The sequence below is a fragment of the Balaenoptera ricei genome, chromosome 13, assembly GCF_028023285.1.
Source record: "Balaenoptera ricei isolate mBalRic1 chromosome 13, mBalRic1.hap2, whole genome shotgun sequence".
Taxonomy (NCBI): domain Eukaryota; kingdom Metazoa; phylum Chordata; class Mammalia; order Artiodactyla; family Balaenopteridae; genus Balaenoptera; species Balaenoptera ricei.
The window spans coordinates 87,953,191-87,981,164 of NC_082651.1; the positions used below are offsets into that span (position 1 = coordinate 87,953,191).

The window sequence follows — 27,974 nt, forward strand, 5'->3', positions numbered from 1 at the left end:
TGCTGATCTGAGTGATAAGAAAATGGTTAATATAGATTTAATTTCCATAGGACCTTGGGAAAGTGTCTTGACAATTGAATATAAATACCCAATATTTGGGAATTCCCTGGCAGTCCAGTGGTTAGGACTCAGCGCTTTCACTGCCATGGCCTGGGTTCAATCCCTGGTTGGGGAACTAAAGATCCCATCAGCTGCGCGGTGCGGCCGAAAAAAAAGAAATCCAATATTTGTGTTCCTGGGAATGTTCTTGCCTCAAATCAAATAATGAAGTCACAATGTAGGGCCAACGCAGAAGGGGTTGTTCTACACCATAGCTCCCTGTGTGCCGCCCACTTATCTCCATCTCTCAGACGGTTTTAACACTCTATGATTTCTGTTCACATGATTCATTTCTTCCCTTTGGCTGCTGACTGCTCAAGGAAGTGAGAGGAACAGTAGTGCTAGAGGCAAGTGAGAGCTAACATTCATTGACTGTCTTTCAGGCGGCAGGCACTGTGCTAGGTAAATTGTCCACGTTCCATGTGTATTGCTCGAGGAAGATGGTGTATTGTCCACGGTTGGGTGCAAGGGTCCACATATCAAGAACTGTGAAGGGTCTCATATTTATCTTACTTGCAGTCCAGTAACTTAGCCTGCTACAGTGTCACGGATGCTGACAGGAGACACGAGACTCCTGGATCAGAGACAAAGACATTATTAGTCAGGGCAGAGCAGGCAGCCTGAGTTTCACGCTTATGCCGATTCTTCTTACCCCTCGAGGGCGATATGAGGCAATCCTGTGGATGCTGGACGTGCAGTGGGTTTGTTTCACAGCTGAGGAACCACAAGTTTAGGAAGCTCCAATGTTTTATTATGGGCTGCAAGCAAACCAGCTCAAATCTTGTCCTGGAGGGAGACATTAACCTTTATTATACTAGACAGTGAACTGCTCTGGAGGGAGACACTGTCTCTGTACTCCAAGGCTGTCCACTACACAGCCAGCCTTGAACAGATGTGCAGAACAAAATCTGCACTCACAGGACTTGGAGAAGCATGAGAGAACAATGGAGAATCGTTTCCCAAATACTAGTAAGTATATTAAATCACACTTGTTAATTACTTTTTCAAATCTCTAACATTTTTTGTGCTTGACATATCAATACTTGATGGCGGTGTGTCAAAATCGCTCATCATTATGGTGAGTTTGTTCATTTCTCCCTGTAATTCTATCATTTTTTTTTTAGTTGTTTTGTTTGTTTTTTTATACTGCAGGTTCTTATTAGGCATCAATTTTATACACATCAGTGTATACATGTCAATCCCAATCGCCCAATTCAGCACACCACCATCCCCACCTCACCGCAGTTTTCCCCCCTTGGTGTCCATATGTCCATTCTCTACATCTGTGTCTCAACTTCTGCCCTGCAAACTGGCTCATCTGTACCATTTTTCTAGGTTCCACATACATGCATTAATATACGATATTTGTTTTTCTCTTTCTGACTTACTTCACTCTGTGTGACAGTCTCTAGATCCATCCACGTCTCAACAAATGACTCAATTTCGTTCCTTTTCATGGCTGAGTTTTTAAAAATATATATTTTAAGGCTATTTAAATAGGTGGTATGTGGGTTTAGAACTGCTGTATCTTTCTGGTAAATTGAACATTTGGCCACTATGTTGTGATCTTCTTTTTCCCTGCTAATGTTTTTGGTTTGAAAATCTTTTTTGGCCGCTGTCAACTTTCTTTTGGTTACTATTTGCCTGACCTATTTTCCCATTCTTTGATTTTCAACTTTTTTGTACCCTTATTCCCAGGTGTGTCCCATGTAAAAAGCATATAGCTGATTTTTTAAATCCAAGTTGATAATCACAATCTTTTAAATGGAAAATTAAGAACAAATAAATTTATTGTGCTTTTTGATGCATTTGCATTTGTTTTTAACCATCTTACTTTGTGCCCCATTGTTGTTTTTTTCCCCCTTCCTGTATTACCTTTGATGGCTTCTTTATATACATCAGAGAGATTAGAAAGAAAATCCCCAAGGAGGATTGAAGAAAGGGAAATAGCCTACAATGTTCGCCAGAGAAAACAATGCTTATTCTAACAAACCCCAACACTAAGCAGGCTGAGTGACTGGTTTTCATTTGATCCACCAAAATACATGTTAGTCTCAAAAAACTGAATCTGCTTATTCACTGTTCTTGTTTAGTAAAGTAAGAAAAAGAAAAGAGAAGAGAAAAAATTAAACTTGCAAAAAATTGCAGTCAGCCAGGCGACAACTATTCATTAAGCACCAGCTTTGTGTAAAGCTCTGAGCCAGAGTTTGGGAGCTTCCAAGCTAAGGGGGAGACAGACAACAGACAAAGACACAGACCCGCTATTTCCACATGTGATCAGCAGCACATTAAAGAGAGTGCTTTAGCGAGAGGGACTGGGACCGGGGTGGGGCGGGAAACTACTTTAAAGGGGATGGCAAGAGAGAGTTTCTCTGGGCTGAGATGTGCAGGAGGGGAGGCGACAGCCTTGGAAAGGGTCAGGAGGAAGAGGTGAAGGTGGTCCAGGCAGTAGGAACAGTAGGTCACAGATTGAGATAAAAATAAACTCGGCCTGGGCTTCCCTGGTGGCGCAGTGGTTGAGAATCTGCCTGCCAATGCAGGGGACATGGGTTCGAGCCCTGGTCTGGGAAGATCCCACATGCCGCGGAGCAACTAGGCCCGTGAGCCACAACTACTGAGCCTGCGCGTCTGGAGCTTGTGCTCCGCAACAAGAGAGGCCATGACAGTGAGAGGCCCGTGCACTGCGATGAAGAGTGGCCCCTGCTCGCCCCAACTAGAGAAAGCCCTCACACAGAAACAAAGACCCAACACAGGCAAAAATAAAATAAATAAACAAATTAAAAAAAAAAAAAAAGAATTCTTATCATAAGGAAGAAAATAAATAAATAAATAAATAAAAAAAATAAAATAAAATAAACTCGGCCTGGGACTTCCCTGGTGGTCCAGAGGTTAAGACTCTGCACTTCCACTGCAGGGGGCATGGGTTCGATCCCTGGTCAGGGAGCTAAGATTCCAGGAAACTATGATCCTGTATGCACATGGCACAGCCAAAAAAAAAGAAGGAACAAAAAAATTAACTTGTGCTGTTGAAGACAGAACAGAGGTAGGGTGGCTGATGGAAAGGAGTGAGGCCAGGAGTAGTCCAGGTGCACTTGGAGATAACTTGGGAAGGAGGTGGGATCCAGCTCACAAAGGGCTTGGAGGCCATGATAAGGAACCTGGATTTGAATAAGAGACATAACATGATCTTATCTTTAAAAAATTTACCATTTTGTAGAAGGAACTTTGAACAAGGTAAACAACTCATCCTAGACTACCTTTTAGGATTAAAAGTCCCATGTCCTAGGAAATCCGTCAGGACAGAGAAAACTGGGAAGACTGGTCATGGTAAGTATATAGTAGGTGTGAATCTTGGTTCACATTCAGATCTTGCCTTATTCTGCCTAAGGCCCTTCCTTCCGGACAGGTCATTATTGAGACTTCTTCCCCTTTCAGGACCATAAGGGAATCCTTATTAGGTGCTCAGAAAACTGGGCGAGGGCATCTAGTTGTCATGGTTACAGCAGGTACCCTGACTGTTCAAGACAACGGTAGTCCCTTCAATGCCTCTGCCCCACAAGTCCCCCTTGGCACCCCAGGCTGCCAAGTTATCTGACCTGGTGACCGCCTTCCCTGGAGCCTTGGCTGGGCTCCTCACTGCTCTCAGGTGCCATGGGACTGTCTCCCTTCCCAGTCTGAGAAAATCTCATCTCTGGCTCTGCTGCTGGATCCAGACACACTCTCTATCCTTCAGAACCTCTAGCAAAGAAGCATCTGTGATTCAGCTCCCACAAGTACAGACTTTGTTAGGCTACTTTACAGCTTTCCTATAATTCCAGGACTTGAAAAATGAAATGCAGGGCAGGGGAGTGAAGCAAAGAAGGGAAAAATAGAGGACTTTTCAGTAAACTTTTTCTACCATGAGTGAAAGCAGAGAGACAAGTTAGGAAGCTATTGCATATTCTAGGAGACAGAAGATGGTAGCTTGGATTAGAGTGATGGCAGTGGGGATGGAGAGAAAGGGACACTCGTAAAACATATTTTGGTGATAGGACCAATGGTACATACTACTGGAGGTGGGAGATGAGAGAACAGAAGGACTCAAGGATCACAGCTTAAGTAATCCTTTTGGTTTGAGCATTTGGTATAAATAACTTATGATTTGGCGACTCGGGGCATGTGACCACACACCAGACAAGAATGTATAGCAGGCCCTGTATTTCTGCCTCAAGTGGGAAAGCTCTGGCAGGGGGTGTGGAACTGGGCTGTCCATCCGAGAGACAGCTCTGTCACATGAGGGCGGCGGTTACAGCAATGTGAATGAGCTGCCACCGGCAGTTTCATATCTTGGAAGCTCTAAGAGGCCTTGGTTGTATTTGTCTTGTGGGATGTGGTGCCGGACACATGATGCAAGATAGTGAAGATACAAGCTGTACTTTTCTCAAAAATGCACCAAATGCACTCAAACCTCTTAAAAGAGTTCAGGAAATAAACAAAATTTTAATTACACGTTACAAAGAAAAAAGAAACATTTTTAAAGACAGCTAGACCAGTGGGAAAACTCCATTTTCAACTTTTTCCTTCTGATTTTAGTTGGACTTAGCAGTTGGTTCTTTACTGAGTCCTGAGCCATGAAATGCTGGTCTTCTGGAAAGAAGGGCAAGGAAAAGAAGAAAAAAAAAAAAATCTATTAAAGAATTCCCGGGACTTCCCTGGTGGTGCAGTGGTTAAGAATCCGCCCATGCGCGGGGCATGGGTTCAAGCCCTGGCCTGGGAAGATCCCACATGCCGCGGAGCAACTAAGCCCGTGCGCCACAACTACTGAGCCTGCGCTCTAGAGCCCGCGAGCCACAACTACTGAAGCCCACGCACCTAGAATCCGTGCTCCGCAACAAGAGAAGCCAATGCAATGAGAAGCCTGTGCACGGCAGCGAAGACCCAACGCAGTCAAAAAAAAAAAAAAAAGGAACTCCCTTCCCCCTCCTCCCCAAAGAAACTCCAACAAAACAGCAGAAAAACTAAAGGTCTGCTTTAAAATGTGTGTGTGGGGTGGGTGTTGGTTGAGTGAGTGGCAGTGGGACTGGGGTTCTGTTTACTGCTTTGAAAACATCTGACAAAGGAGGGCGTGGGGTGGTCAAGATAAGATGGGGAAGTAGGGAATCAAGTCAGTCCAGGGTTTGGGGGAAATTAGGGGACATGGGAGAAGGAAATAGGGAGGGAGGAGCATGGGAAAGCGGGAAGAGGGCTGGAGGAATTTGGAATCGCACAGCACATTGACAGCACGCCATTAACCACTACCATATGCTGACCATCAAGTTGCAACACATGCTGGCTTTTTTTTTTTTTTTTTTTTTTTTTTTTTTTTAGCAAAGCCCTATTATTGTGGAGTCCAAACCTTAAAGAGCTTACAAAGCAGAGAGTTCACCCGTCCACACTGTGCAGGGATTTCCTCTGCAGGCCCCCTGTCAGGAGGGAGGGTCTCTACATAGATTTACAAACCCAAAATGTCGGGGAGAGTCTAGTTTAGAAAGAGATTTCCTCTGGGTGGGTTTAAAGGCCTGTGGGACCTATGTCATCTTTCCCATCCTTGGACCAAGAAGGGAACAGGCCAGACTTCACTGCAAAGCGAAAAGTAATGCTTGGTGGAGCCATGGTGCTCCTTGGCCAACTCAACCTCATCCCGGCTCTTGCAGCGTCCTGTCCCCCCCTGCTCCAAGCTCCAGGCCCGCCTTCCCCAGCCCCTGGCCTGGGCTGTCCACCCCAGAGCAAACGGGTGAGCTGTACTCTTGAATCCTGTCCACGCCGCTCCGGAGCGTACTCTGGTCTCCACCCCCGCCCATCCCCTCTTGTCATCACTTTTGCTCTAAAGTGGCTGCCGCTGTGCCTGCAGCCCCCTGGGAGGAAAGGCTGAGACACAGCTCTGATCTACAGAGCTGGGCTTTAAAGCAAAGGCTTCTGTACACGCCATAAAATTTCAAAACTACAAAAGATGTAGATGAAATTTAAAAAGTTAGTCTATTTGTTTCCTATTCCCTAGCCACTCAGTTCCTCTCTTTGGAGGCAACTGCCTTCTCCCCCATAATAATGTCTTGTATGTCCTTTAAAATATGTACTGTGCATCTACAATCATAACCACACACATTATTTAAAAACTTTTTAATAATAGTAGCATATTCTACATACTGTCTGCAGCTGTTTTCTTTTTTCACTTAGTAATTTATCTTGGAGATATACTCATTTTAGTACCTATAGAGCTACCTTTCCTTTTTAATGGCTACATAGTATTCCATTCATACCTGTGATGGTTAATTTTATGTGTCAGCTTGGGTGGGCCATTGGGGCGACCTGATATTTGGTCAAACATTATTCTGGATGTTTCTCTGAGCATGGTTTTGGATGGGATTTACATTTAAAATGGTATACTTTGAGTAAGCAGATTGCCTTCCATAATGTGGGTGGGCCTCATACAGTTGGTTGAAGGCCTGAAAAGAACAAAAAGCTGACCTCTCCTGAGCAAGAGAGAATCTACAAGCAGACTGCTTTTGAACTTGAACTGCAACATTGACTCCTTCCTGTGTTTCCAGCCTGACTGCCTTTGGACTTGAACTGCAACTTTCCTGAGTTTCCAGCTTGCCAGCCTCCTTCATCAGATTTTGGACTCACCAAACCTCCACAATCATGTGAGCCAATTCCTTAAAATAAATCTCTTTCTATATATACCCACATCCTATGGTTCTAATTCTCTGGAGAACCTAATACTATAATACTATAATCTATTTAACCAGGCCTCTATTAATGGACACTTAGCTTTTTCACTGTTCTGCTATTACAAAGAATGCTGCAATGAATATCCTTGTATGAATGTCATTATGCACATGCCACACCCATGTTTTAGCCACCAGTGGTATTTTGCTTCAGTATAAAGGAATGTAGAAAATCCTCCCAAGCAATAGCCAGGCTAGCTGGAGTAATGTCTCGCTACAAATCTTATTTTGAATGTCATTAGTCATTAGGGTAGTGCAAATTGCAAGCATAATTAAATACTCCTTTGCACCCATTAGAATGGACTAGAATGGCTAAAATGATAAAGACTGACCAGAGTAAGAGTTGGTGAGAATGTGAAGCACTGGACCTCTTATACCTTGTTGGTAGGAGTAGAAAAAATTACAACTACTTGGTAAAACAGTTTGGCAGTTTCTTAAAAAGATAAAAATACACTGATGATATGACCCAGCCATTCCATTCGTAGGAACTTTCCCAAGAGAAATGCAAGCATATATCCCACAAGGACTTATACACAAATGTTCACGGGAGCTTTATTTATAATAGCCACACACTGGAAACAATCAAATGTTCATCAATGGGTAAATAAACATATTGTGGGATAGTCATACAATGGAATATTACTCAGCAATAAAAAAGAATGACCTACTGATTCATACAATGACAGGGATGAGTGCCAAAAGAATTACGCAGAGTGAAAGAAAACAGACAAAACATGTGTAAGTACTATGACTCCATGTATATAAATTTCTAGAAAATGCAAATTAATCTATAGTGACAGAAAGAAAATTGGTGGTTGCCTGGGGAACTAGTGGGAGAGCAAGGAAACTTTTGGGGGTGATGAATCGGTTTGCTACCTTGATTGTGATGACCATTTCACAGATGTATATGTAGGTCAAAACTCATCAAATTGTACACTTTGAATATGTACAGTTATTGTATTTCAATATTTTAACAAGGCTATGAAAACCTTGAGTGTCAAAAAGTAAATATGAATGCTTTCTTCCTTTCTGCATTCCTTCTAGAACAATCTTCATCTCATCCATGTAAATGAATGCTTCAGGAAAATTAGAAAATATACATACTCAGAAAGGCAAAAGGGAAAAGCACATTAACATTTTTCCAAAATATCACCCCCAGTGAGTTACACGTTCAAATTGTGAGTATGCCCCCTACGCCACACCCTGCTCATCTCCCATCACACCCAAAAGGCCAGGTAAGCTGCACCACACTGAACCTTCGGCTCCCCAGATACACCAGCTGAGGTCACTGTGACTTGTCGAGCAGGCAAAGCTGAGACCAGCTGCGAAGTGTTCAGAGCAGGAGCTCACTGCCAGCCTTGAAGGCAGAAAGGAGGCCCAAGGGGCCGATGCCCCTCCTTGCTCTGAGTGAGCTCTCCTTGCCTGGCTGCAAGCTGTAGGAGGAGGAAGATGAGTCAGTGCCCCATCGCAGCCTGCAAGAGGCCAGCTGAGCTGCTGGGGCACGCCTCATGCTTGGCAGCCTGTGCTGATGCCCTCCTGCCTGGCCCAGACAAGCCCTCAACAGCTGCCCCAGATATAGGGCGGGCTGCCGGCTGAGCAGTCGGAAGCTCCGGTTAGGAAGCAGCCAGTCCCTCCTGCGTGTCCGCACTGGCCAGAAGCAAGAAGAAAATGCATGCACCGAGCGAAGGAGGAAGAGCGGCATGCTCCAGGTTAGGGCTGAAAAGGTTCGACACTAGCTGTCCCGCCCTGCTTCAAGGCTGCACACCAGAGAGGGTCAGGAGCCTTTTCAAAGTCTTCTGCTCACTGTAGCTCAGCAAGCCCTGAACCCCATGGCCTGGGATTGTCTGAGAGCAGAAGAAGATTCTGGGAAACTTGGCTTGTCTTCTATGTAATTTTCACTGACATTCATTGTTGTCGTAGGGACCCCGTCACTCCCCATCCCAGCCCACTCCTAGCCCCTCAGCCCCTGACAGAAGGATCTACTAGGTGCATTGTGTTTCTCTTGGACTTCAGAGGACAATATTCTCCATTTTATAAACTGTACAAAAAAAGGTCGACCTGTCCTGCTCACCCAACAGGGACAAACATTAATGGAATCTGCATTGTTTATTACTTTTAAAAATTATAGTTCAGATATTTGGTAAGTTTGTATTTGTAGGATAAAGAGAGAGATGCTTAAAAGCTCAGATCTTGAAAACAAAAAGGCAAAGAACTCTGGGTTCTTTAGTTTCAATTGCCCAAGATCCCTTTCCAGCCCCTGATTCCATAGATTCTCCTAATTTGCAGGATTGTTTTAGCTCACAGACCCAGGATCCTTGTATTCCCTGGAGCCTCACATGCTTGGTTATGCTTGGCTGTTTGTCTTCATTTTAGATATTCAAGAATAGCTGTTAAATTGAGCAGTGAGGGTGGTAGAATATTCCATTCTCAGCAAGATATATTTAGAAGGTTCTATCATTAAAAGTAACAGCAGGGACTTCCCTTGTGGCACAGTGGTTAAGAATCCGCCTGCCAATGCAAGGAACACGGATTCGATCCCTGCTCTGGGAAGCTCCCACATACCGCGGAGCAGCTAAGCCCATGCGCCACAACTACTGAGCCTGGACTCTAGAGCCCACGAGACACAACTACTGAGCCTGTGTGCCACAACTACTGAAGCCCGCACACTCTGGGGCCTGCGTGCTGCAACTACTGAGCTCACATGCTGCAACTACTGAAGCTCGCGCACCTAGAGCCTGTGCTCCGCAACAAGAGAAGCCACCGCTGGGCAAAACTGAAATCTATACGGAAGGTCATTAGAGAAGGGCAGGTGGAATTCAGGGGCATGGATGGAAGCTACTGTCTACAGGTAGAATTTCTTCTTCCCCAGGAAGCCTAAGCTCTGCATTTGAGGCTTTTCGAGCAATTGACTCAGGCCCACCCAGATTATCTAGGATAATCTATCGTACTTAAAGTCCACTGATTATGGACTTTAATCACATCTATAAAATGTCTTCACTGCAACACCTAGGTTAGTGTTTGATTGAGTAAGTGGAGACTATAAATCAAGCTGACAGGTAAAAAAGTAGTCACAACAGAGTCTGCCTGTTGGCCTCAGTCTAAGACATGTCCATGGAGTCCTCCTGAGAAGTCTGGACCAGTAGGTGAGGTAGCAGCTGGGGCATCTGAGGGATGGGTCCTACTGCGATGGGTGAATGGAGGGGCCCAGCACAGATTATCCAGCACCACCCCGGCTATGCACCAGATGGGACTTTACACCATGGGATCCCAGGATGACCAGAGCATCAGAGCTGGGTGAGCCTTTAGACACTCTTAGTCAAACTCTCATTGTCCACTGAGAAAACTGGGGCCCATATCACTGAAACAGCCAAGACCAGCCAGAAAAAGAACCAAAATCTCCAGCAAGAATGGGGAAAGGAATTAGAAGACTGAGAGGATGGAGAAGCAAGGAAGAAAAAAGGCCTGATGGAGAAGGAAAGGCAAACAGATCCTCAAACCTCTGAGTCGAAAGAAACCCTGGGGTTCCCACAGTCCACCCCCTCATTTCACTGATGGGAAAACTGAGGCCCTAGGAGGGGAAGGAACTTCCTCAAGGTCACTCTGTGAGTTCAGGGTATAACTGGAGCTCAAGCCAAGCCCATGTCTCCTGGGGTGGTGCTGGGTCCCCTGCTGCCCTCCCAGGCAGCTGGAGCCACTAAAGGCTGCCCTCTCACCCTGGGGCATTTGGAGACTGGCATTCTTAGAAAAGAAGAATCAATTTATTGGTCTTAATAATTAGTTTAGGAACCAGAGAGCTTGGGGACTGTGTCATGAGAACAATTCCAAACTCAGTCTCTGACCTGAAAAAACATAGCCACCTCTGTCCTGTGGCCACAGGTGACATCCCCACCCCTGGTCATGCATGCCAAGGGCACCAGGGAAGGGCTAGGGGGCTTGGTGCTGGCCTGCCCCATCCCACCCTCCTACTTCTCCCAGAGGGACACATGGCTCAGAACAGGTGTCCTGTGGATGGCAGGGTTGGGGCACGCTCCTCTTGCTCCACCGTGCACATGGCAACACGGAGCACAGAGGAATCATCGGCTCAAGGCCAGGCAACAAGCTACTGACTAAAATACCGGCCCTCTCATTCTCAGTTCAGCATCTTTGCTTTTGTTTGTTTTTTTCCCATTGTTTTTCACCCACTTACAATTGATTCCAGCAGGGCAGCCCAGCACACAGGCAGTGCTGTGAAAGTGTCTGAAAGTGTTTTTACTGCATGTTAGTTGCCCGATGGAAGGTGGGCGGGCTTGAAAGGGCCCAATAAGGTACCATTTAGCTGCTCAAACTCTTACATTAGAGGACAAGCATTCAAGTATGGTTTTGAGGTCCCATGCTTCAATAAAATAAAGAAAAAAATCACAGAGAGGAATACCATGGGCCTCTGGGAGAAATGTGAGCCTGGGCCTGCTCCGAGGTTGCATAAACAGTGGTTATGACCATGACTAATCCAAACCCCACTCAGAGCTTTGCAGAGTGCGTCAGCTCTCCCTGTGGCTCGTGAAATCCCTGCTAAAAACTGAACCCTTTTAGGGAAGAGGAAACTGACCTTAGCATGGGCAGAAAGCCGCTGTGCGTCAAGTCACGCTCCTGCTCGGAGACACCCTGTGTCAGGAAAGGTCACATTGCTGAACGACTAATATCTGTACCAGATGCCAAAGCTGGGCAGAATCGGGTTTGCAGAGCTCTAAAATAGATGCTCTTACAAGACTAAACCGTGCATTTATCTGTGATTCAGGGTCAATGACCCCTTTTCTGGATTGCCCATCCATCAGCAAATATTTATCAGGCTGGGCTTAGCGCTAGGTGGTTTGGTGTATAAAAAGATTTACAAATCTGTCCTGGCCCACCAGGAGCTGTCTAGCCGAGGTGGTAAGACAAACTCGTACACAGATACTGAACAAAACCAGCCTGGGTCTGCAAGTGAGTGGCGCCCTCTGGAGTTGTGCATCATGGCAGCCCTGGCCACGGTGGTCAAGGCAAGGGAGCTCAGAGGAGGAGTAGATCCCAGTGGGCTGGGCCGGCCGGGGAGGATGGCTGTTCAATGCCCAAGTCCCTCCTCTTCCTCTCTACTGCTGGCAGTCACTGGCTGGGCCTTTTGCCAGTGACAGAGGGTAGGAAGGCTGGTGACGGGCCTGGTGAAGCATCTGAAGAAGGAGGGCACCAGCATGACAGGAAAGCCACGTTCAGCATTCATGCAGATTTCCTTGGCATCTTCCGCTGCACCACTCCGTCATGGCCAGCTGGCCCCTTGGCAAGTGCCGTCCAGCAGGCTTACTGGAGCCAGCTCTCCACAATGCTTACCGGGGCCACTTGCCACTTCCCATTCCTCTAACCAATTATGTGATGTAAGGGACCAAAGTAGTGATAGCTTTTCCAAGTACCTCCCCTGATGCCTTTCCAGAGGGGAAGATTTATCTAAAAATTGTACTAAAATTTTACCATGGTAGCTTAATTCCAATGGAGTTAAGTAGCACCCACCCTGGCTCCCTTTTTTTGAAATGCCAACAAGGAGGTGGGCGTACTTAAGTTGCTATTACCTTGGTGTGAATTGTTTGTTCAGCTTTGCTGCATCAATAGAAACTGGGTGGTGGCCGGTGGTCCCCTCCTTGGGTCTGCCTGCTCTGTGCTCTGCTGGAAAGTGTACCTCCTGAGAAGCCCACTGCCCTATGTCCAGCAACTAGGCAAGAGGCACGGAACGGATTCTCCCTCGTAGCCCTCAGAAGGAACCAGCCCGGCAGACACCTCGATTTCAGACTTCTGGCCACCAGACCCATGAGACAATAAATTTGTTGTTTAAGCCACTCGGTTTGTGGTACTTTGTTACAGCAGCCCTAGCAGACTAATGCCTATGGCTTCTCTGTTTAATTATTTGTGTAGACCCCTTCCTCTGCTACTCTGAAATAAATCAGGTTCCAGGAGGACTCCTACCTCCAGTCCTGCTACCCAAGTCCATGGATAAGAGGAGACACACACCTTCTCTTCACGGTGACTCCCTCATCTTAGGAGGCTTATGTTTGCTGATGCTTCCTGGACTCTGCTGCTGCTGATTGGGCCTCCCACCGCATCACCACCTCCTTCTTTCTGGTTTCTGTCTGATTTCAGCTGCTGTTAGCAGCTCCGATTCATATTTTGAAGGCTGTGGATCTGCTCCCAACTTTGCTGAACAAAAAGTTCATTATTTGGCCATCGTTCTTGATGCTTTTGTATGACTTGAGAAAAACCAGACAGATGCGAAACCTATGTCACCGCGTTCACCCCAGAAGTCCTGAAAGTTCAGATTTAACTCCACAAGCCCAAGTAGTGATTTCAGCTAAGTGCATGGAAAGTCATTTTCCCACGGTGATAATTACACAGCATTTTTCATCTTCACGGTACTTGGGCAACACTTAACAATTACTCCTTCTAATACCTGGAGCAATTACAAATAAAAATCACACATTTTTATTTGGCTAAAGGAGATAATTACCAATATTAAGAGACAAGGAATACCTTGAGGGACTGGAGGTGAATAATTAAATTGTGGTAGAAATATTTCAAGGCCTGATTGCCTTCTGTTTTCATGAGAGTAAAAAGATTGAAGCTTCATTAGGGGGACTTCCCTGGTGGCCCAGTGGTTGAGAATCCGCCTGCCAATGCAGAGGACAAGGGTTCAAGCCCTGGTACGGAAAGATCCCACATGCCGCGGAGTAACAAAACCCGGGCACCACAACTACTGAGCCTGCGCACCTAGAACCTGTGCTCCGCAACAAGAGAAGCCACTGCAGTGAGAAGCCAACTCAATGAGAAGCCCGTGCACCGCAATGAAGAGTAGCCCCGGCTTGCCACAACTAGAGAAAGCCCGCGCGCAGCAACGAAGACCCAATGCAGCAAAAAATAAATAAATAAAATAAATAAATTTATTTTAAAAATTAAAAAATAAAATATTTATAAATTGATTTTAAAATAACAATGATAAATCCATTAGATGTTAACATAGACAACATAATTTTATGAAAAATAACTATATTTTTCAAAATAAAAAATTATCAAGAAGATTGGCATTGTTTTATATTTACTTATGAATTTCTGTGATTTTTCCTTTTTGGGGGGGGGGAGGCATGCAGGGTATGCAGGGTCTTAGTTCCCCAACCAGAGATCGAACCAGTGTCCCCTGCAGTGGAAGCGCAGTCTTAACCACTGGACCGTCAGGGAAGTCCCTGAATTTCTGTGATATATATATATATTTTTAAGATTTATTCATTTTTTTTATCGATTGATTGATTGATTGCTATGTTGGGTCCTCGTTTCTGTGTGAGGGCTTTCTCTAGTTGTGGCAAGCGGGGGCCACTCTTCATCGCGGTGCGCGGGCCTCTCACTATCGCGGCCTCTCTTGTTGCGGAGCACAGGCTCCAGACGCGCAGGCTCAGTAGTTGTGGCTCCCGGGCCTAGTTGCTCCGCGGCATGTGGGATCTTCCCAGACCAGGGCGCGAACCCCTGTCCCCTGCATTAGCAGGCAGATTCTCAACCACTGTGCCACCAGGGAAGCCCTCTGTGATATATTTTGATGATAGCAAAGATATCATTCAGTTTGTTATAGATTATTTCCCACTGTTGTTTGCCCTTAGTTCATTTTCTTTAGTATTTTTCCTTATCCCAAAGCACAATTTTGGGGAGGAGGGGAAAAGAAATTAATTTATAACATAGCTTAAATGTTCTACTGACTTTTACTAATAAACTACTCTATGAAGCAGAATTCAAATTTCCAGATTTCTGGGAATTCCCTGGCGGTCCAGTGGTTAGGACTTGGTGCTTTCACTGCCGGGGCCTGGGTTCAATCCCTGGTTGGGGAACTAAGATCCCACAAGCTGCACAGCATGGCCACAAAACAAAAACAAAAACAAATTTCCAAATTTCTTTATCTCTGTTAAACTTCTTTCAGGTATATAATAAATTCCTTAAGTACTATACATATTAACATAGAAGGGAATAGCAATTCTATTGAACTGCAGGCTTTGGGCAGACCACTAATTATTTCTATAAAGTAGTTGTGTTGTTTTGAAGCCTCCATCCTGCGTGATTAAGAGACAAACATTTCAACAAAACCACAAAATGTGCCAAGTGGGACTTTTTAAAGATTCACATGCCATCAAGAATTTATAAGAAAAAAAACATTTGAGGCGATGGTTATGGGAATGATTTGAGCAAATGTAATGAAGTTCTTTTTGAAATATTTCAATAGAATATTAAAGGAAAGCAGCTGGGTTCTATTTTATTAAGGAGTATTTCCAGCCAAAACAATGTTTGCTTTATGAAGATGATGTGCGGACAGACTATCTTGAATATTCCAGCTATATTTTCCAGATGTCTCAGAACTGATAAGATAGTCTAATGAGGAGTCTAGTAGGGATTTGAATTGATGTTTCACTAATCCTTTTATTTCTGGGAAGTAATGAATACATCATATTACAGGTTCATTCATCTGCTCTAAATGCTTTTATTGACAGTCAGATTTTCCTTGGTAGAAGTCTTTAAAAATTATTCCCTTCAAGAAGGCTATGGTTAAAGTTGATAAAGAAGTATAATATAGAAGAACACATTTTAACCATAAATTATGGTGTGAAAGGTCAAATTAAAATAACATGTAATGATTTTTATGTTTATCTTAGTTCAGTTTTTAGCACTTGTTATCACTGGTGGATTTGTTTATTGGTTTGGTTGCTCCCTTCTTTTTTTAATTTTATTTAATTTTATTTTAATAATTTATTTTATTTTTTATTTTTTATTAAAAACTTTTTTTTCTTTCTTTTTTCCTCCTTTTTCTTCTGAGCCGTGTGGCTGACAGGGTCTTGGTGCTCCGGCCTGGTGTCAGGCATGAGCCTCAGAGGTGGGAGAGCCGAGTTCAGGACATCGGACCACCACAGCCCTCCCAGCCCCATGTAATATCAATTGGCAAGAGCTCTCCCAGAGATCTCCATCTCAACACTGAGACCCAGCTTCACCCAACGGCCAGCAAGCTCCAGTGCTGGACACCCCATGCCAAAAAACTAGCAAGACAGGAACACAACCCCACGCATTAGCAGAGAGGCTGCCTAAAATCATACTAAGTTCACAGACACCCCAAAACACACCACCAGATGCGGTCCTGCCCACCAGAAAGACAAGATCCAGCCCCACCTGCCAGAACACAGGCACCAGTCCCCTCCACCAGGAAGCCTACACAAGCCACTGAACCAACATCACCCACTGGGGGCAGACACCAAAAACAATGGGAACTATGAACCTGCAGCGGGCGAAAAGGAGACCCCAAACACAGTAAGTTAAACAAAATGAGAAGACAGAGAAATATGCAACAGATGAAGGAGCAAGGTAAAAATCCACCAGACCAAACAAATGAAGAGGAAATAGGCAGTCTACCTGAAAAAGAATTCAGAGTAATGATAGTAAAGATGATCCAAAATCTTGGAAATAGAATGGAGAAAATAAAAGAAATGTTTAACAAGAACCTAGAAGAACTAAAGAGCAAACAAACAATGATGAACAACACAATAAATGAAATTAAAAATTCTCTAGAAGGAATCAATAGCAGAATAACTGAGGCAGAAGAACGGATAAGTGACCTGAAAGATAAAATAGTGGAAATAAATGCCGCAGAGCAGAATAAAGAAAAAAGAATGAAAAAAATTGAGGACAGTCTCAGAGACCTCTGGGACAACATTAAACGTACCAACATTCGAATTATAGGGGTCCCAGAAGAAGAAGAGAAAAAGAAAGGGTCTGAGAAAATATTTGAAGAGATTATAGTTGAAAACTTCCCTAACATGGGAAAGGAAATAGTCAAGTCCAGGAAGCGCAGAGAGTCCCATACAGGATAAATCCAAGGAGATACATGCCAAGACACATATTAATCAAACTGTCAAAAATTAAATACAAACAAAAAATATTAAAAGCAGCAAGGGAAAAGCAACAAAAAACATACAAGGGAATCCCCATAAGGTTAACAGCTGATCTTTCAGCAGGAACTCTGCAAGCTAAAAGGGAGTGGCAGGACATATTTAAAGGGATGAAAGGGAAAAACCTACAACCAAGATTACTCTACCCAGCAAGGATCTCATTCAGATTCGAGGAAGAAATTAAAACCTTTACAGACAAGCAAAAGTTAAGAGAATTCAGCACCACCAAACCAGCTTTACAACAAATGCTAAAGGAACTCTCTAGTCAGGAAACACAAGAGTAGGAAAAGACCTACAAAAACAAACCCAAAACAATTAAGAAAATGGTAATAGGAACATACATATCGATAATTACCTTAAATGTAAATGGATTAAATGCTCCAACCAAAAGACATAGACTGGCTGAATGGATACAAAAACAAGACCCATATATATGCTGTCTACAAGAGACCCACGTCAGACCTAGGGACACATACAGACTAAAAGTGAGGAGATGGAAAAAGATATTCCATGCAAATGGAAATCAAAAGAAAGCTGAAGTAGCAATTCTCATACCAGACAAAATAGACTTTAAAATAAAGACTATTACAAGAGACAAAGACGGACTCTACATAATGATCAAGGGATCAATCCAAGAAGAAGATATAACAATTGTACATATTTATGCACCCAACATAGGAGCACCTCAATACATAAGGCAAATGTTAACAGCCATAAAAAGGGAAATCGACAGTAACACAATCATAGTAGGGGACTTTAACACCCCACTTTCACCAATGGACAGATCATCCAAAATGAAAATAAATAAGGAAACACAAGCTTTAAATGATACATTAAACAAGAGGCACTTAATTGATATTTATAGGACATTCCCTCCAAAAACAACAGAATACACTTTCTTCTCAAGTGCTCATGGAACATTCTCCAGGATAGAACATATCTTGGGTCACAAATCAAGCCTTGGTAAATTTAAGAAAATTGAAATCATTTCAAGTATCTTTTCCAACCACAGCACTATGAGGCTAGATATCAATTACAGGAAAAAATCTGTAAAAAATACACACACATGGAGGCTAAACAATACACTACTAAATAACCAAGAGATCACTGAAGAAAACAAAGAGGAAATCAAAAAATACCTAGAAACAAATGACAATGAAAACATGATGACCCAAAACCTATGGGATGCAGCAAAAGCCGTTCTAAGAGGGAAGTTTATAGCAATACAATCCTACCTTAAGAAACAAGAAAAATCTCAAATAAACAATCTAACCTTACACCTAAAGCAATTAGAGAAAGAAGAACAAAAATACCCCAAAGTTAGCAGAAGGAAATAAATCATAAAGATCAGATCAGAAATCAATGAAAAAGAAATGAAGGAAACAATAGCAAAGATCAATAAAACTAAAAGCTGACTCTTTGAGAAGATAAACAAAATTGATAAACCATTAGCCAGACTTATCAAGAAAAAAAGGGAGAAGACTCAAGTCAACAGAACTAGAAATGAAAAAGGAGAAGTAATGACTGACACTGCAGAAATACAAAGGATTCTAAAAGACTACTACAAACAACTATATGCCAATAAAATGGACAACCTGGAAGACATGGACAAATTCTTAGAAAAGCACAACCTTCAAGACTGAACCAGGAAGAAATAGAAAATATAAACAGACCAATCACAAGCACTGAAATTGAAACTGTGATTAAAAATCTTCCAACAAACAACATCAAAACAACAAACAACCCAATCCAAAAATGGGCAGAAGACCTAAAAAGACATTTCTCCAAAGAAGATATACAGATGGCCAACAAACACATGAAAGGATGCTCAACATCACTAATCATTAGAGAAATGCAAATCAAAACTACAATGAGGTATCACCTCACACCGGTCAGAATGGCCATCATCAAAATATCTATAAACAAAAAATTCTGGAGAGGGTGTGTAGAAAGGGGAACCCTCTTGCACTGTTGATGGGAATGTAAATTGATACAGCCACTATGGAGAACAGTATGAAGGTCCCTTAAAATACTAAAAATAGAACTACCATATGACTTAGCAATCCCACTACTGGGCATATATCCTGAGCAAGCCATAATTCAAAAACAGACATGTACCACAATGTTCATTGCAGCACTATTTACAATACTCAGGACATGGAAGCAACATAAGTGTCCATCGACAGATGAACGGATAAAGAAGATATGGCATATATGTACAATGGAATATTACTCAGCCCTAAAAAGAAATGAAATTGAGTTATTTGTAGTGAGGTGGATGGACCTAGAGTCTGTCATACAGAGTGAAGTAAGTCAGAAAGAGAAAAACAAACACCATATGCTAACACATGTATATGGAATCTTAAAAAAGAAAAATGGTTCTGATGAACCTAGGGGCAGGACAGGAATAAAGACACAGACGTAGAGAATGGACTTGAGGACATGGGGAGGTGGAAGGGTAAGCTTGGACGAAGTGAGAGAGTAACATTGACATATATACACTGCCAAATGTAAAATAGATAACTAGTGGGAAGCAGCTGCATAGCACAGGGAGATCAACTCCGTGCTTTGTGACCACCTAGAGGGGTGGGATATGGAGGGTGGGAGGGAGATGCAAGAGGGAAGGGATGTGGGGATATATGTATGCATATAGCTGATTCACTTTGTTATACAGCAGAAACTAATGCAACATTGTAAAGCAATTATACTCCAATAAAGATGTTAAAAAAATAACATGTAATGAAATAATATCAGTTGGGATGGGAGTAGGGATGAGGTAGAAATGGGATTATAAAAATCTGCAGGGAAATATTAAAACAAGAAAAAAAGATAAAAATCTGCAGGGAAGCTTAGAGCAGATGTAAGAAATCTTTTTCCGGGTGCTAATATAATTTAAACAGTCTATATTAAAAATATCATTAGCTTTCTACCTCATACTACTTACACAAATAAATTTCAAATCAATTATAGCTAATATTTATTGAATGTTGACACTAGGCCCTGTTGAAATCCTTAATGTGAATAAACTCATGAAATCTTCACAGTACCCACCAGAAAAGTATTATTATCATCTCCGTTTTATAGTCCATTTTATAGGAATTGGAATCTGCTCCTATATCTTGTTAATCTGCCTTCCATGTCATCACTGCTTATTTTTTCCCTCTTTTGTGCTGGGCACTGGTTCAATTTATCATTGCAGTCTTCTAATTTGCCAATTTTCTCTTTAAAAGACTCAAGAGTTTATCAATTTTGATTTAATTTCTGTGTATGGTATGAGGCAGAAGTCCAAATTCATAGTTTTGCATGTAGATGTCCAGTTGTTCCTGTACAACTTGTTCAAAAAACTATTTTAACCCATTGTAATATCTTGGCTTCTTGGGAGTTCCCTGGCGGCCCAGTGGTTAGGACTCTGCGCTTCGCTTTCACTGCCGAGGGCGTAGGTTCAATCCCTGGTCGGGGTCCCCACAAGCTGCACGGCGCGGCCAAAAAAATAAATAAATAAAAAATCTTGGCTTCTTTATCAAAGATCAATTGACCATAAATATAAATATAAAGGTTTATGTCTGAACTCGCAATTCTATTCTATTGACCCACATGTCTAGCCTTATACTAGTGCCACACCCTCCTGACTATATAGCTTTGTAGTAAGATGTGAGAAGTGGAACTCCACTAACCCTGCTCTTTTGCAAGAGTGTTTTGGCTATTCGGAGTCCCTTGCATTTTTTTTTTCTTTCTTTTTTTTTTTAAATAATTTTTATTGGAGTATAGTTGATTTACAATATTGTGTTAGTTTCAGGTGTACAGCAAAGTGAATCAGTTATACATATACCTATATCCACTCTTTTTTAGATTCCTTTCCCATATAGGCCATTACAGAATACTGAGTAGAGTTCCCTGTGCTACAGAGTATGTCCTTATTGGTAATCTATTTTATATAGAGTAGTATGTATATGTCAATCCCAATCTCCCAATTTATCCCTCCCCCCTTGCAATTCTATATGCATTTTAGAATTAGCCTGCCAATTTCTCCAGAAAAACACAGGTGGGATTTAGATTGGAATGGCACTGAATCTGTACATCAATTTGGGGAGTATTTCCATTTCAACAATATCGTTTTCTAATCCACAAACAAGGATGTCTTCCCATTGATGTAGGTCTCCTTTAAACTCTTTCAACAGTATTCTCTCTCTTTTCTGTCTGTAATCTCTCCCTCTCTACTGGCACCTTCCCGTCAGCATATACTGTAATCAAGTTTCCATCATGTTAAAGGAAAAGAAAAATAAAACAAACTTTCTGGACTCGAATTCCCTCCAGCTCTCATCCTTTACCCCCTTCCTTGACAAAACGTCCTGAGAATGTGGTCTCTCCTCATTGTCTCCATTTTCTCTCTAACTTCTTACTCTTCAGTCAACTGCAGCTTGGCTTCAGTCCTTACCTCTCCACTAAAATTGCTCTTGACTAGATATCCAAGATCTTGTTCACTTCAACGAGCATTTTCAGTCTCCATCTCACCTCTTACAGCATTTTATACGTTAATTGTTCTTAGTGCTAGAAATTCTTTCCTGGCTTCCAATTAACCACCTCCTCTTGTTTTCTGTGTATTCTCTAGCAGCTCCGCCTCATTCTCCTCTGAAGTTCTCTCTGCCACTGTCCATCCCATAAATGTTGGTGTTTTTCAGGGTTCTGTGTCAGACCCTTTTCTTTTCTCATTTTACCTTCTCCCAATTGTGACATTTACAAAATGACTCTCCCATAAATATCACCAGCTCAGATCTCACTCTTGAGCTTTAAGCCCACTTATCCTGTTGCTAAGTTGACAAGTCTCTCGGAGAGCCTTTAACCATAACGAATTCAACATGCGCATTCCCTAGTTACACCTTGTCTTCCACTCCCAGACCCCAGCTAGTATGCATCTAATCAGTTGCTCAAGCCAGAACTCTAGAAGCCACTTTTGACTCCTCTCTCTGTTTCCCAGTCTCATCCCTTCTGTCACCAACTCTGTCAATCATATCTACTGAATAAAAATAACTAACAGTTATCTATAATTTATGAGTTTTAAATAGCTCCAAAGACAAAGAAAAGCACAGAGACTTTAGAATCAGATAATCCAGAAAGGTGAGTTAGACAGTGTACCCAGTTGGCTTTTGGGTCCATGCCAAAACCTTTCCCAACTTTCCCCTACACTTTTCAGGTCTTCTTGATCTGGTTCAAACTTTCCTGTCTGACCTCAGCTCTTACCCTTCTCTTCCCATTCCTCTCCCAACCCCACATTTCTCTAATTGTACTAAATTTATTTCAGATTGGGATATGCTAGCTGCTATAAAAAACAAACCCCCAAACAGTATTGATTTATCCCATTAACATTTATTTCTTATTTGTGTTACCATCCAGTGTCATCTTGTGGCTTCCCCTTATTTGGCGATTCAAGTGCGCAGGCTCTATCTGGTGACTCTGCCGTGCCCCAGGGCCTCAGAGTTCTCTGAATTCAGCCAGCGGAGAAAGAGGGAAAAGGAGAGTAAAGGTATTATGGGGGGAACTATCCCACCCTTCTTAAAAGCCCTGGTCCTGTTTGACTCATGTCATTTCTGCTCATATTCCATTGGTGATAACTATTCAGACAGCCACCTTGATAGAAGGGACGCTGGAAAACGGATGCTAGGTAATGTAGCCCCTGGCAGGGCAGACACCATTTCTGCTACACAAACATCCCCTACTCTGTCCTCCCTCTCTCTCCACTACACTTTTTCCATAGTATTGCCTCTGACTTGGTTCAGGCTTTCTCTGTCCCCAGCCTTGTTTCCTTCTACTATCAGCTTAGGTATCACTTCCCCTGGGAAACCTATCCTGATAGGTTAGGTATTCTTGTTCCGTGCTCCCATAACACCCTTTATTACCCTGTGATAGCAGATAGCGTGTCTACCATAGTGACCATGATGGCCGACTATCTTTTCCCCTCCAGACTGTAAAAAACTACGGGGAAAGGCACATTGTTTGTCTTGTTCATTCTCGTATCCCCATCACATGGTATATCAATAAAGATGTGCTAAAGTCACATCAGAGGAAAGAACTGTTGTTCTGAGGGGGAAAAATGGGCGGGGAGAGAAAATGGTTACTGGGGACCGGAGAGCTGCAGGAATCAGGCCGTGACAGGGTCGGGGACTAATGAGCGCTCGCCGTCAGGATGCTGTGAGCTGGGACCAGATGGCTGACCTCCCCCCAACCCCCGCTCTCACCCTTCCCGGTACCACGCAAGGGGGACGAGATTTTTGGCGTTCATACAATATGGCAGACATTGACAACAAAGAACAGTCTGAACTTGGTCAAGATTTGGATGATTTTGAAGAAGTAGAAGAAGAAACTGGTGAAGAAACAAAAATCAAAGCGCCTCAGCTGACTGTTCAGATGATGCAAAATCCTCAGATTCTTGCAGCCCTTCCAGAAAGACCTGATGGTCTGGTAGAAACACCAACAGGATACATTGAAAGTTTGCCTAGGGTAGTCAAAAGACGCGTGAATGCTCTCAAAAACCTTCAAGTTAAATGCGCACAGATAGAAGCCAAGTTCTATGAGGAAGTTCATGATCTTTAAAGAAAGTATGCTGTTCTCATGGACATATATACACTGTCAAATGTAAACTAGATAGCTAGTGGGAAGCAGCCACATAGCACAGGGAGATCAGCTCCGTGCTTTGTGTCCACCTAGAGGGGTGGGATAGGGGTGGGAGGGAGACACAAGAGGGAGGAGATACGGGGATATACGTATATGCATAGCTGATTCACTTTGTTATAAAGCAGAAACTAACACACCATTGTAAAGCAATTATACTCCAATAAAGATGTTAAAAAAAAGTATGCTGTTCTCTATCAGCCTCTATTTGATAAGAGATTTGAGATCATTAATGCCATTTATGAACCTACAGAAGAAGAAGGTGAATGGAAACCAGATGAGGAAGATGAAATTTCAGAGAAGCTTAAAGAAAAGGCCAAGATTGAAGATGAGAAAAAGGATAAAGAAAAAGAAGACCCCAAGGGAATTCCTGAATTTTGGTTGACCGTTTTTAAGAATGGTGACTTGCTCAGTGATATGGTTCAGGAACATGATTAACCTATTCTGAAATACTTGAAAGATATTAAAGTGAAGTTCTCAGATGCTGGTCAGCCTATGAGTTTTGTCTTAGAATTTTACTTTGAACCCAATGAATATTTCACAAATGAAGTGTTGATAAAGACATATAGGATGAGGTCAGAATCAGATGATTCTGATCCTTTTTCTTTTGACGGACCAGAAATTATGGGTTGTACAGGGTGCCAGATAGATAGGAAAAAAGGGAAGAATGTCATTTTGAAAACCATTAAGAAGAAGCAGAAACACAAGGGACGTGCAGCAGTTCGTACTGTGACCAACACAGTTTCTAATGACTCTTTTTTTTGCTCCTCCTGAAGTTCCTGAGAGTGGAGATCTGGATGGATGCTGCTGAAGCTATCCTTGCTGCGGACTTTGAAATTGGTCACTTTTTACGTGAGTGTATAATCCTAAAATCAGTGTTATACTTTACTGGAGAAGCTATTGAAGATGATGATGATGATTATGATGAAGAAGGTGAAGAAGTGGATGAGGTAATGTTTGCCAAATCAGCAAATAATTCTGTATAACACACTGAGAAGCAAATTGAGTGACTTATGTATTCCTTTGCTATAAATCATTACTCCGTGATATGGGATAAAAACGTTTTTGGAAAAAAATATGATTTTAGAATTCTACAGCCAAACAATGTATGTATGAGGTTTCAATAAATAAATTGCAAAACTCAAAAAAAAAATGTGCTAAAGGCATGTGAATAAACTGAAGCCATTATTTTAAAAAGTAGGTTAAACTTTGCTATTTGAAGAGCTCCAAATTTGCCCTAATTTCTTTTATTGTGGATGTTTCTACATGATTTTCTCCCAGAAATAACCACAAAAAAAAGATAAGCTGTTAATAATACCTTAAAATTATTTTCTCCTCCAAAATGGCATGCATATTAGATAAAAATTCTTCAGACAAAACTTCCATAATCATATTTTTCCCCCTTAATCAACAGTATGTATGTTCTCTGGTGATTGACACTTAGCCACCATCTCATGGTCCAGAGTCCTAGCACAGGGAAAGCAGATCTTAAGAGCTGATGTGATGCCATGTTAAATATATTTAATTTGGAATATGGATTGATTTTGTCTCATCTAGATAAACCAGGTAACTTTCCCCCATCTTATCTTTCTATTCTATCTTATTATTTTTGTTTGATTGTATTGTATTTATTTTTGTCTGCCACATTTTATATCAAAACAGAATAACATAATGCTGGTCATTAGAATCACCTGGAGAGCTTTTGTGGTGACCTAAATGGGAAGGAAATCCAAAAAAGAGGGGATAGATGTATACATATAGCTGATTCACTTCACTGTACAGTAGAAACTAACACAACATTGTAAAACAACTATACCCCAATTTAAAAAAAAATTTTAAAAAAGAACTTTTAGCTGGTTCTGTCATCTTCACTCTGAAAGGCAAGTCCATTCTTGTGCTGCCCCAAAGTAGGGCTGGTGACTGCAAACAAGGCACGGACAGGGAAGATGTTATTACCAATTGGCAGGTCCCAGAGGACACACAGACATACCTGGACAGACCCAGAGTTAGCCTCCAGAATGGCTGGAGGCACACAGAGTTGTCTTCTGCCCCAGCGATAGCTGGTTGGGCAGAGAGAGCAGGGAGAGGCAAGTGCACCTGGGCAGGGGGTCCACATCTGTCCAGTGTTGGTCATCACCCCCAGTCCTGTACATCCTGATGACTGTGTAGAAAAGCTCACGCTCAGTGAGCTAGGAAACCCCACATTGCCCTGTAAGCTCAGACTTCTCATATTCACAGGTCAAACAGCCCCAGTAAATTCTTCAGTAGAAAAAAAAAAATTACCTGGAGAGTTTTAATGCCCAGGTCTGACCCCATAACAATTAAATCATAATGTCTGGGGGTAGTAGCTAGGTCGCAGTGGTTTCTAAAGATCCTTAGGTGATTCTAGTGTGCCACAAAGTTTGGAAACCACTGGTGTGGTAGGTTTTAATCTAAGTTCTGACACATGCTGGCCTTCTAACTTTGGACATGCAATTTAACTTCTCTGTGGAGTTAAATTATGTAAAAGTGGCTGCCTTATAGAGTTGTTTTAAGGATGAAATGATTCAAAATAAAGTGATGGGGTCCAAGCATAGAACACAGTAAAGGCTATGGAAACTTTTTTTTTTTTTTTTTTTTTTGGTGTGTGTGTGGGTATTATTAGTCTTCTCCCTACCAAGTGGAGAAACATCATAATTCATTCTGAGTTAAACTTCTACCACCCCATTCCATTCTTCAGTGTAGCTTGGCTTAACTATGGCCTCCTAGATAGTTTGAGAGTATTATCCACACCAGGATAATTGTCCACAGACAATTCCTTCAGTGTTGCAGAAGTAAACAAAGTCTCTGCTCTTCTAGAATTTATATTTTAGTGGGGGAGATAATCAACAAATCAATATATAATTTCAGGCAGTGTTCATTGAAGCCATGCCAATGCAATAAACTTTACACTGAATTCACTGTGGTTTTCAGCTAAGAATGGCAGAGGGCAAGGCATTTCTGTTCCCTAAAAGGAAGAGTACTTTCCAAAGAGTGAAACGATATATTTTCTTAAAAAGGTAAAAGTCATGTCTCATACAAATACAAAATGAACATGTGTCAAAGATTTTGTTTACTCATTAATTAACGACGGGACCAGTAAAATCTTAGAACCGGTTTAAAGCACATTGTAAAGTACCCACTTAAATTGTTCAAATCAGGATTGGGAAATGAATTTACAAATAGCTGCAGAATGGCTTTTTCCAAGGAGGGGGATTCAATATGAAGTTCAATGGACACGAGTACTTCCTCTTGCTATCTGTTACCTACATTAAGAGTTGAACAGATGTTGACTGAAAAAAATACACACAAGCTGTAAGTTGAGAATTATGTTTTATTTGTCGTACTTACTGAGGATTTAAACCCAGGAGACATCCTCTCAGATAGCTCTGAAGGCCTGTTCCAAACAGGTAACAGAGGAGCCAGGAGATACAGGAGTTTTTGCAAAAAAAAATTCCAGGCAGTCAGAACATCAAATGATTACTGTTAATTAAAGAAAACCAGATATCTCAGGTCAATGAATTTAGCGTTTTTCCATGTATGGGAAGACGCCAAGAGTCTGGGCTTATTAAAATTATTCCTTTGATATGCACCATAACCATCTAGGGCCAGTAACCTATTTCTCTCCATCCTGAATCCCCTCAGGATGCATCACTTGTGGTGGTTGCAGAGGCTGATTGGCTCCACCGCCACACAGCCTTTGTTTATTGAAATAGCAGGTTACATTCTTTGTCCACACCTAGCTCCACAAAGAAAGATGGAGAGCTCCTATAGATTCAGAATACCCTGAAAGGTGAGCCAAACTATGGCTGGTTTTTCACTGAAAACACCCGGGAATCTTTTAGTACATTGCATCGTGTTTCACAATTTTTCCCTATAAAAATCACTCTACCTGTAAACACTCAACAGCTAAGCAGTTCTTCCGCTTTACTTTGCTTTCATTTTCGTCAACCCTTTTGCTTCCATTTTCGTCAACCCTTTTGCTTCACACTTGCCTTTGGCAGGGCTGGATGGTACTTCTTTGCTCCCACCAAAGAGGCGTCAGAGTGAGTGAAAGTGGGAAGCTAACCCTTTCCCCCTCCAGTAAATCCCCGATTCCCTTAGCCTGGAAGGCCCCAGAGCAGGGGTTAGCCCCGCCCCCTTTCCCTCAGGCACCGCCCCTGGCCGGCCCCATAATTGAGCTATGCGCAAAACTCACGTGAGCAGTCCTGGTCCCGTGTCGCCTCCGAAGCAGTACGTGGCAGATGTCACTCAGGAAAGTCCTTCGTTCCCGGTTTCTGCCATCTACTCCATCTCGACCCTCTTTTTTTTCCCCATTAAATGCCTCTCTTTTTGCCGCTCTCATCTCGGGAATGCTGACCACCCGGCTCCCCTCAACCCGAACTACCCTAGGCCTTCGAGCCACCCCTCGCCCTCAAGTAAGAGGCAGGGATCCATTAGCGCTAAGGCGAGTTGCGGTTCTGATTGGGCGTGAGATCTT

The 27,974-nt window shown here is 42.6% G+C and overlaps 1 long non-coding RNA gene and 1 pseudogene across 1 annotated transcript; one reads left to right on the forward strand and one right to left on the reverse strand.

Annotated features, from left to right (window-relative positions):
• Positions 1 to 27,942, reverse strand: LOC132376538 (uncharacterized). The gene is made up of 3 exons (XR_009506346.1): positions 27,693 to 27,942; positions 752 to 885; positions 1 to 673 (listed from the first exon to the last, which is right to left on the reverse strand). It is a non-coding gene; the product is annotated as an uncharacterized LOC132376538 (long non-coding RNA).
• LOC132377289 (nucleosome assembly protein 1-like 1) lies at positions 23,090 to 24,462 on the forward strand (annotated as a pseudogene).
• Positions 27,943 to 27,974: the final 32 nt, after the last annotated feature.